At 38.3% G+C, this 11,636-nt stretch overlaps 1 protein-coding gene across 7 annotated transcripts in view; it reads left to right on the top strand.

The window, feature by feature from the left end:
- The window catches only part of EVC2 (EvC ciliary complex subunit 2), a 76,479-nt gene extending 65,366 nt beyond the window's left edge, over positions 1-11,113 (top strand). For all 7 annotated transcript variants that reach the window (XM_017824573.1, XM_017824572.1, XM_017824570.1 and 4 more), the window contains one exon: positions 11,103-11,113. The gene's annotated coding sequence lies outside the window, so the exon portion shown is untranslated. The remainder of the gene's footprint in view (positions 1-11,102) is intronic.
- The last annotated feature ends 523 nt before the right edge of the window (positions 11,114-11,636 follow it).

The following is an 11,636-nucleotide window of genomic DNA, read 5'->3' as shown; positions in this document are numbered from 1 at the left end:
CAGTGCTGCCAATTGTCACAATTTGGGTGGGTTTTTTTGAAGTTCTTATTCCTGAATTTCCCTAAATTGATGAGAATATCTTTTTACATTTCAAAAAGAGTTAATTTTTAAACCTTTCTGGTTGAATGAAAGAAGCCTGTAAGTATAAACCCTAAAAAGAAGAGCAGGAAAATGCGAATTAAAAGAACCACATGTATTTGTTAATATTTCATGATATTCAAACTTGTTTTGATTTTTTTTAAAACTGTATTTGAGTGCTGTTCTCTGAGGGTACCATGATCATATATTCTATAATTTTTCATATACAGATCTTCTGTGTCTTTGTATTAATAGGATACCATGTCATTTTAAAAATTAAAATGTTATAAAGTTTGTGTGTCTGCAGTTGACATCTATTCCAAGTGGAATAAACCAGTTTTTTCCCCCACTTCTGTGTCAAGTTTAAATATTCATCCCACAGTAAACAACAATTAGTGTTTCCTATCAGTATTAGCATTAGAAAATGAATGCAGTAATTAAACTGATAATTCTAATTATTTTTTGATTGCATTCTTCAGTTTTTCCATAGAAGTCTTTGCTGTCACAGAAGGATGAGTCTGTCAAGGTTGTGGGATTTCAGTTGCTGTGTTTTAATGTGTCCAGTATATCATCCCCAAGGCATGGATAGGTAAAGAGTAGGGTCTGTGCTGCCCTGGAGGCAGGTCAGAGCTGTATAGGAGGAGCCTCAGGTGTTTCAGAAAGAGGTTTGGTCCTATGCAAGAAAAAAACATTAGGATAACCTGGGCTGTGCTCATGGCTGCAAGGAGCACTTGAAAGCTTAAGTATCTTCTCTTGAATGTGAGTCTCTTCCAAGAGTTCTTTGCAAGCCCAGACTCTACACTGTTATAATATAAAAGGGAAATGACAGTACTCGTCACAGATGAGACATTGTGGCCAACAGCTTTAATCAGTTACAATAACACAATGCAACATCTGAATATTGATTGCAGTATCAATTTATTATCCTTAATATATAATCTGTATGTGTAATGCTAGAAAGCTGATTTGTGACTCTCTCACACCTCATCACAAATTTGAAGCAGCTCAGTGACTGTAACTGTTGTAGCAGGCAGAGTCATGCCGTGCTATGAGTCACTTCCATATCGTGCAGTACAGATTCAAAGAAATGTCCAGCTGTTAACATCTCTTGTGCCTTGTGAGAGAAGTACTAGCTAGGAAATAACCACTGCAGTGAATAGTTTACTTAGTTCAGCTTTGAGTTATTGAGAGGCATAGGAGGGCCAGCTGTTTTGTGTGCAGTTTTTTTGTGTGTGCCATAGGTAGTAGCATCCTTATTTCACAGTTGAAGTCTTCCAAGGAATATGTGTGCTGGAAAAGCCATTTAAATTAAGCCCATTTGGCTTCACTGTCATCAATAAAATTAATAACGTAAGGCAAGATTCTTCAGAATTTGAAACATTATCCACATGGTCCAAGTCATTCTTCATTCTCACTGAATTAACATAAAAAAGGGAGACTTTATAGTCTCACTGAACTTCTGTTTTAAACAGATATAGCTAAATTGAAAGAAATATCTGGTAAGGGGGCTAGTATCAAGCTTATTGCATTTCAAGGAAATGCATCACTTGTTTAGCAATACTTCCTGTTGGTTTCTACCTGGCTAGATAATGCATTTGACTGAAGTTTAAAGTACTGGAAGTGAAGAACTCTCAAATAATTGTGTTCCCCTGGAAGTTCATTGCTTCTCCTCTTGTCCCTGGCAATTGGACGATATACTCCCATCTCCACTGCACTGTTGTGTCCCCTCAACCTGAAGCCATTGGCCGAGGAGCCAAACCATGCAAAGAGCAAGCAAAAATAACTGTCTTTGGGCAAGGATGCTTTAATCCACATAGTAAAAACTGACTTACTGGCTATAGTGTATTTTATTGAAGCAATTATTCTCCGTGCTGGACTAATAAACTGTAGCTTTGTGTTTCATTGTTTCAATGTGTAATTTAATAATGTTAGCCTGCAGCCTGTACCCACTGGACAGCACATCCCTTGTGCTCAGGGTTTAGGATTTTCAGGAGGCTCAGTTGTGCACAAGCTCCTTGGCATTATTATTAACCCACCTTTCTGCCCATGGTGAGATCCCTCGTGAAGGACCACGCAGTGCTTGTCAAAGTAGAGGTGTGCATTTGTAGGGGGCAAAATGCTAGTGCCATATAAAGACTGAGACACTTATTTTAAGATACTTTGGTCCTTTTAAGATTAAATGGGAATTTAATGGAATGTTAAAAACTGTCAAGGTCCTTGGTGCCCAGAGATTAAAACAGAGTCAGTATCCATATGCATCTGGACTTCTGCAACTGTGTGCAGTGGGGTAAGAAATTATTCACCAGATTTTCTGCGGTGTCATATTATGATCCTGTTGTTCATGTTGTGTGCTGTAGTTTCCTCATGAATGCATTCACTGAAGTCTAATTAATTTGAGTAATGAAGTTCTTTGCTACATTTCTTAATAGAGGTTGAAACAAAAATCAGTGTCATAGATAATATCATGAAGCCTGCATAGTTCCCTTTAGAAAGAATAAGATTTTAAAAGACATTTTATTCTCCTTGCTGTATTTCAGGCTTGAGATATCAAAAATACAGATACTGGATTAGCATGCAAGACATGTTCCTCATTCTGTCAAGCTTTTATTTAAAAGATTTCATTTTAAATTTTTGGAGGCTTTTTTAATAAAAAAGGTCCCATGTGGTGAAAAACATCTTGGAGAAGATGTACACAAAACATTGTTCTTCTGTGATTGAGCTGGAAGTGCTTCTATGAAGTGAGTGGAGATTTCCTACCCTAAGTTTATGTTTCATTTCTCTGACCTCAGTATTATTATTAATTTGTTATAAAGTAGAATATACATACTAAACCTAATGAAGAATAATTAATACCAAGAGTGAATGACTTGATGTTCTGGTACAGACTAGCAATAGTCAAAGTCAATCTATTGTAAACAGAAGTGAAAATACATATATGGACCTGGCAGTCTACTACAGAAAAACATAAAGATGGAAGTAAAAGAGTTGACACTTTTTTGGAATTAATTATGTTTAATAGGTAATTTTTATCTTCACTGATTGCTATAATTGTTTTGGGTTTAGATTAATTTTTAAAGTGACAATGTCTCTTTAATAAGGTTAATTCTGCAAAATGCTTGTCTACCTGATTTGAACTTAGGGAACTCATGCTGCTTTCTTTCATTATCTTATCTTATATTTTAACACCTTCATTTCTTATGGGGAATGTTAAGTTTCTATGGTGTAACCTTTGTACAACCCAGTGCCAATAATTGCACTGCTTTTTGTCAACAGCTCTGGCTTCCCAAGAGATTGACAGTGGGATTTTCAAAGCACCAAGTGCCAAGTCTGCTCACTCAGTGGACTTGTTGGCCCCGTTCCCTCTCTGCCAACATGTTTCACTGCTGTGCTGATGTACCTGGTGCAGCCATAGGTGTATCAGCATATAAAGCTTATTTTCCATACTGAATTATAAAAGCTATATTGTCACAGGCTGTTGAGAGCTGTGTGAGAGTTAATATGAACACTGGTACCAGCTGAGCAGTATCGTGCAAGTGGGGAATATTATCCTCCTGTCTGAGTGCTACAAAGAGGAACCAGCCTTTTCCACCTTCTGTTTCTCCACTCTAGTTCTCTCCCACAAAATGGCAGGCAAAGGCCGACAGCTAAGGGCTTCAGTGCTGTCTTTCCACTTGTTTCCTTGTTAGTCAAAGGGAGCAAGGCAGGGAAAGTCAGACTCCACACTCGTGAAAGAGTGTGCTCACCATTTACCTTTGTGTTGCAGACAAGCTGTGATATAAATTTAATTTTAATCTCTTTAATATATTTAATGAAAACTAGTAATGCCCACTTCTGTATTTGAGCAGTTTGTGCTTGTTGGTATCTAAACACACTCGTTATTTTGCCCACCTCAGCTGTGTCAAGAAGCTTGAGTCACATTGACTGAAAGCAATTTATTCTCTCCAAGATTCAGAGATTCCTCTGGAAAGCAGGAGACAGACATTTGGTTATATATGGAGGGAAGTAAATTATAATTTGAAAGTGTCAACTTCTTTGGAGCATCTTCTTCAACTGTGCCAGAGAAGCTACCTCAGGAGAGGGGCTGTGTATTTTCAACCACTTTTGTTCGAAAGAAGATAGCTGAATAAGAAAATAAATTAAAGCCTATAAGTGGCAGGTATCATTCCAAACCAAAATAGCACTCAGAATCTGAGGGCAGAAATTGATAAATTTGAGCATTGGTGTTAGAATTTAGTCTTCGATATCGTGTAGTTGAGAATGACATCTGGTTGCAATATGTGGATGGTTTCATAGTTATTCAACTGAGCAAAAATATCCCTTTGCAGTGTTTCAGAAGGAGTAAAATGTTACTTTCAGGAGTATGAATTGAAAGGCCATTATGAAATATATTGAGTGGATAGATGTGCAATGTCTGTATTAATTGGTATAAATGTATAATTGTTTGTCATATTTTTCCAGTATATTTTTGTTCTACTTTTGGTTTGACCATCACTAGTAATTAAATCTGATCATGTCTACCAACAGATTTTTATTCATTTGCTGTTGATTGCTGGTAATTCATCACTCTAAAATTACCATCTTAGTCCTTGCTTTGTCCTATCCTAAACCTCCCTTTTTTCCTGGAGAATTAATGTGTTAGAGATTGTGATGTTCCCTGACTGGTTCAAACCCTGCACACAACTTTCAAGAAAATATGTAGCATGCCATGTTTTAAAAAATTCAAATGAAACCCAAACAAACCAGGATTACTAGAGAATTTATCAGTATAACTTATGTGGCTTTATAAAGAGATGCAAGCTTCAAACAAGTCCTAGAATAATGCAACTCTTTCTTTTCATAGGAGAGAAAAGCCACATCTCACAAATTCAATTGATATAAATGTTTGATTCACAATTCTGTTTATTAACTTTTTACCTTATTTATGTATAAGAAGCCAGCATGCTCTTACCATGATTGTCTTTTTGAAAGGATATAATACTTTTTGTAGAATATGTTCTTGGTTGCATAGATACTGGAACAAATGAAGTCCTGGATTCCATGGAGGACCAGCTCAGAGCTGAAACTGTGGGGTTCTCCTAGTGTGAGGAGAATGGCTCTGTGCAGTACCTAGTGAAGGCTGTAGTGTCCTAGAAACTCTGTGTTGCCAGTTGAAGAAAATAATCCTGGAGGGGGGGAGTTACTTTTTTATTTTTAATGATGTCTTTTAGACATATTAAATACATAAATATAGGCTTACTTTTCAATCTCATTCTAACTTCTGAACACAGTCCCAGTTACATCAGTGCTAAGAAGCTGCTTCTAGCCTTAGGTCTTTATCTTCAGTGCCTGCAAACCCAAATAGTCATTCTGTATCCATTGAGGACATGAATTGTCTGATACGACCCCCTCAGGAAGAACCTGGAATGAATTGATTCCCTGCAGGTCAGCTCCTACCATACCCTCCAGAGTCTCTGCCTTGTTGAGAGCCAAAAACCTAAAGAAAGCTCTAGGCTTTTTTTGTCAGCTCCTTTCAGCCAGGTTTAGTTTTCTGTCATGAGTGAGTTAAACCCAGAAGCCCGCATGAATCCCAGTGGTGGATGAGTGAAGATCTGGGAACTGAGGCCCCAGTGCACTTTATTTCACTTGTGAATAGAACAGCAAGTGAAAAATCATACTAGCAGAGGAATAAGGCAGTTCACAGTCAGCTGTTGAATATGCAACATGCTCCTTCATGGGAATTGACTCCTGAATAGCACTACAGTGGGTGGGGGAAAGGGGATTTGTGTACCATCTCCTCCAAAGCAGGCACAGAGAAGCTGCAGGGTCAGTAGTTTTCCTGTGGGCTTTTGATGCAAAGCAGGAAGCTGTAACACTAATGGTGCATGTGCTGAAAAAGATCTTTAAATACATTTTGTATGTTGCTGTCAAGAGTGAAGTTAATTTCTTATACCAAGCTCAGACTGTGAAAGGAATACAATGAGGTTATGAAATTACTTTATTCTGAGTGTAGCTGCATTGCTGCCTTTGTGTCTATGTTTGAGAGGTTTTCTTCCTAACTGCAGTGTATGAAGAGAGCACTTCTAGTGGCATTTTGAAATAATATTTGCCAAGGACATGTGATAAGAAAATTATGATATGAAAAACTCTATAAACTTTGGGGAGAAAAAAAGCCCTGCAGAAGTGACTGGGCATCTTCCTGGCTCCTCCAATTTTCATGCATATGAATAGTTCCTTAAATGCAATGATACTATGTACATGGATAAAGATGTCAGGGTTTGGTTAATACAACCCCTGTACACGGTGATTCAGTGTCATATCACTCTAGAGAGTAATTCAGTGTGGCACAAAATCCTGCCAGCATGTTCTGGCTGTCAAAGCACGCTCTGTGCACAAGGTACGTGCTGCAATTTGTTTTGCTTTATTTTGGCCATCTAAATGTCACGGTGTCTAACTGAAGCTAAATGTCATGGCTTTCCCCATAACTGAGAGACAGGTCCAGGCACTACCCTAGGATTGTTTCTCCTCTTGGACTTTTTTGCTGTGTGTGACTTCTGCAAAGCAGAGGTACGTTTTCATTGCGCATCTCAGAACCTCTTTGCAGAAAAGATACTGAGTTCTAGACATCATGGTTAGGAGGGTGAACAACTGCATTTTATTAGACTAACAGTGTATTTGGGCAAAGCAGAGGAGCTTTACAGCTATTAAGTCTTTTTTCAAACAAAACCAGAACTTTTCAGCTATTGGCTGCATTTGCTGTGGGAACAACTTCAAACAAATATGTGATTTGAGCTGGTCAATGTTTATAATGAAGGAATGGCTTTCATTTCAAAACCAAACTCATTTAACACATATTAAACAAAAATGAAAATAAAAGTATTTAGGCTGGTTTTTTTTACCCTTTCCATTTTCCTCTTTTGCTCAATTCTTTTAAATAACTGAAAATCTTTTCCCCTTTCCCTTGAATTTATTTAAGTAGGCCTTTTTTTACTAGAGGCAAAATATATTACAAAATATTTGGATAAAAGAGTTGGATAAAAGGCTAAATCCACGCTCTTATGACCTTATATTAGTGCTAATAATAGGGTATGTGTTTAAGAATCCATCATCCAAAATGTGATCTTCAATGAATTCTTCTCTGCTACATTCTAACTCTTAAAGACACTTACATTTCAGAAGCCTTGAACTTTTGTTTTCCACGGTTACCTAAATTTTAATTGGCAATTATGTGCCAGTAGTCCTAAAGTAGTCCGGTCTAAATGGGACCACATAGCTTGATGTCTGATTGATCCTAAAACATGTTCATGATCTAGACATTAAATAGGAGTGGCTCAGTGGAGGCTCTACAGCTGTGTGCTGCTCCCAGACTAGCATATCATATGTGATCACTTTTGGGACTGGGCTCACAGGGGGTTAGCTGACTGACACAGGTCACGCTTGCTAGAGGAATCAAGATGTACAGGTACTCTTTTAATTAAGAGTTGGAGTTTTTTTCTTTCTAATACCTTCCTAATGAGTGATCAGGGCTTACAAGATAAGATTGTTTTTTTAAACAAGATATTTTAATGTCATCCTCCATAAACAGTCCTAGAAATCATATGAAGATTCAAATTGATAGTCCTTTCTTGTGTGTATGAATGGAGGTACTGTAAGCTTGGAAGCAGAGGTATTCCCTCACAGCAGGCTGAGTTATGATACTGTTATTGCCAGAGACGTAGCCTTTACACTGTCTAAATTCTCCAAAATCTTAAATATAGTTGTCTGAAGTCTGAAGATCCAATAATTCAAATATCTTCAATTCAGTAGCTGGAGAAATGTGAGGCAATGCAGTCATCTGGGCTCAGCATTTGACTTGTTTGGGACCTTTGGAGCAGACAGTCTGAAGGGAAGATGAGTAACTCCTTTGCTCTTTACCTGCTGATATTAAGCAACGCTTAAGACTATCATTTTATAACATCATTACAAGATTTTTGAAGACATGAAAGATTTCTGGCAAACAGTTAAATTTTGGCACTGTCACACTGAGAAATATGTCTTTGCTGAAAGTAATTAACTTATTGTTACCAGTTTTCATGCCCAAAAGCTCTTACTCCTTCTCCAGTTTCTGTGCGTGAGGACTGGGGCTGAGCCCAGGGGGAAATTAGGTACAGACACATTAGGAGACTGAAGGATATTATGATGCCAATATACTCAGGATGTTGCCATGCTCAGCTGTAGCTCCCTGTGCTGTGGAGAGTCTCGGTTTTATTGCTTATAGATTACGTTAATCAAAATGAACACCAGCAAATCTTTGGGCTCCTTTCATGACAGTTAATATCTGCAGAGCCCACAAGGCTATCTTGGAGATAGATTTGCCTGGGAGTGCACAGCTCTGTTGCTGACTTAAGAAATCTGCTCTTCTGGTTGAGGATGGTGCCACTGTGCACAGAAACTGCTGCTGCAGTGGGCTGAAATGCAAGTAATTTACTCATGTGCCATGCAATTGCTTTACAAAAAATTAAAAGTGTTAATTATATCAGTACCAAGAGGAAATGTTGTGGTTTGGGTTTTTTTCTTAGTTCTTCCTGATGCTTGATTAAATAACCAGTAAGCTGAAAATTTCACTTGGAGCCAGATCTTGAGCACAGACCCATTGATGTTAACATATGTATCCTAATTGATACCCCTTGAAGCTCTGTTGACGATTCATATGTTTCTGCTACATTTTTGGGGTTTTTTTAAACTTCTCTTTTGCTTTAGCATAAACATATAAACACTAGAAATAAATGCATACTTACTGTGTTTTAACTGGAAGCAAATCCTTAGACCTGAAATCCATCTCTGCTCTATTCATCCTTGTATACCCTCCCACTGACTAGGGAATTTTCATTCCATCTGATTCTCACCGCTGCTAAAATGAATAACTCTAACTACTCCTTTGCATTCAGACTGTCTGGTAACACTGAGCAGCCTTGCATGATGTAGAGAATTGCAGGTGGAATGACAACTACCAGTCTGATGCCACACACTGTGGGCATGCTCATCAAAGCCTAATTTACATCTCTTCCTTTTACTTACTTTGAGTGATTTTTATTATTTTAAAAAACAGTTCTCTGTGTTTCAGCATGTTTTGTATAAACATTGTACAGAAGTGTCGCTACTACCATTTAAAAGAGGGGGAAATGAAGCACAAAATGAATAGATTTAAGGAAAATGGAGCGTGGTTCTTTCCAGGAGGTGCTACCACGTGGCATTCATCCCATGAACATCGATTGTGGGTAGATAATGCCATCCCTTCCCAATGAGGGGTGAAGAATAGCTGATGCTATTTCACAAGTGCCCTAAACATGAAGGCCTATGAGAGCAATTGAGGAAAAAGGCAGCAATAAGTACTTCTTGAGCATGCAACAGTTTGAATGAGGGACTGACAGTCTTTCACTTCAGATAACAGAGAGTTGTCATTAAAAAGAACATCTTTATTACTGACAGAAATAATTTCAGTTATTTCTTGAGAATACTGTGCATTTTAAAAGTGCTTTAGTTTCAATGCCATTGTGAAGGTAATCTCTTTAAAAAAAATATGATTGCAAAGTAGTTAGTGTGGAATTAAGGGCTATCCAGCCAATTCTACCAGTACTGTTTCAGTGAAATGTGTATGGGATGCCAATTTCTTTTCAGTGAATAGAAATCTGTTCATGTTGTCATGAGCTTAAATGAATATAGTGTCGGATCTAAAATTCAGGAGCATGGATAGACTCATCAGGAAGGGTTGCAATCCACGTGCGGAGAGTATGAAAGCTTTAAAAATATGTGTGTGGATACAGCCCACCTGAATCTCTGTTTCAGGTGGCAGTTCCTGAATACCAATGAATGTCCTGGCCTAGCAGAGTAAGCACTGAGGCAGGAGTAAGCACTGGGTTTGGAGTTACTGCTTATATTGTCTTGGATTAGTCAGTTCATGTTTTATCTGAAGTGCTGATGTTATTAATAGCATGAAATAATGATATTTAAATTCCTACAGTCATAACTGTTGATTGTAGTTGACAGGAAAATAGCTATTCTGGTTGGTATTTGTCTTGAATAAAATTTTGATTTGTTTCCACAAAGATTCAAAAAACTAGCATTTTGCTCAAACTTCAAGTGTTTTGATTAGAAAGAGGTCTGCTTGCACCCCTGGGACTGCCACTGAGGGCTGTATTCCTTGTCCTGTGTCGTGTGCAGGGCTCACTAACTTGGCAATGGGGGAAGGCACTTGCTTTAGCATTTGCATTGCATTTCAGACTCTGACTGCTGGGCTATGCATATCACCAAAGGGAGGTATAAGGCATTACTGAGAAGACTTATAAAGGCTTAAAACCCAAGCTGGCCAAAGTACGAGTCCTTATGCTATAAATGATTTTGCAAGCAGTGTACAGTTCTGAACTTCTCAGAAAAAAAAAAAAAAGCCTACTGCTACTACTAAGATCAAAAGTTACCTGGAAGACAACATGGAAAAGAAATCAAGCTTTGATTTAGGCTTAACTAATAGACAAATTGAGAAAACCAATTGTTCCCTGTCTCGTTTTCTTCCCTTGGTCTGTAATCTATCAGGTCATGTGAAGAAGATGGGTGGACTGACAGGAGTGAGCCAATCTCTGGAAGCTATTTGTTGATCCCCACTGTATTACATCCCCACATCAACGTTTTGTAGTGATGACTGAAACAGGGAGAGTGTGTCTGAGGCTGTGCCTGCCATGGCCTGTACGCTGGCCCAACCTCTAGGACTCTGCTTACCTGTATTGTCCCTCTTCCATGTCCTATCCCTTCCCTGGTCCCTGGGTGCAGGGAGGGAGGGAGGGAGGGAGGGAGGGAGGGAGGCAGGCAGGCAGGAAGGAAGGAAGGAAGGAAGGAAAAGAAAGAGAAGAACTAAAAGAGAAAAAGCTCAGATATCTTTAGCAACAGCACAACCAGAGAGGCAGAAAATGGAGTTCTCTACATAGTGCTCCTCTAGTCTGAGATTTACCAGGTCTAGACAAGAACTGAGCATATCTGTTAATTTTTTGTCTGCTCTCATTTTGTCTTTTGGGAAGCAAAAGCAGCCTCAAAGAGCAGCAACAATTCCAGCTCCTCTCTTTTCCCCAAAGAAACAGCTAAATACTTTAATGTCCTTAAAAAGACTGACAAATAAATGCATTTTTCATTTAACAAAATTCCTCTCTACAGGTAAAGGAAAAGAGGTAAACAGCATTGTTAAATTTAATTTCACTTTGGCTTTTGCTTTTCAAATGCTTTAACAGTTTTCTTCTCCTCCTTTATATCTTTAAGAGAGGGTTAAAAAGATTTACTGGAGGCTGTTGCTATGGTGCTCCTATCAAGGTGTCTGAATTCGTTTCTCTGAACCTTGCTTAGTGCTTGTACATGTTTACAGCTTTGTATGTCTGGATCTGTTTGCTCTATCAAAATTAACACAGTGCACCCCAGCTGGTAGAGATTGTGTGCTTGTTTTCGCCTTGAGAAGATGCGGAATAAATGCAATGTGAAAGAAAGGTCTGCGGGCCTTTCTATAATAATTCTCAAGTGTTTTTGTAAACTCAGAATATGCATGTATGGAGAGACATGAGAGA

This window comes from Lepidothrix coronata, unplaced genomic scaffold (genome assembly GCF_001604755.1).
Source record: "Lepidothrix coronata isolate B3197 unplaced genomic scaffold, Lepidothrix_coronata-1.0 Scaffold111, whole genome shotgun sequence".
Lineage (NCBI taxonomy): Eukaryota > Metazoa > Chordata > Aves > Passeriformes > Pipridae > Lepidothrix > Lepidothrix coronata.
The sequence above is the reverse complement of the archived record's forward strand: the minus strand, read 5'-3'. Positions and strand labels throughout refer to the sequence as shown.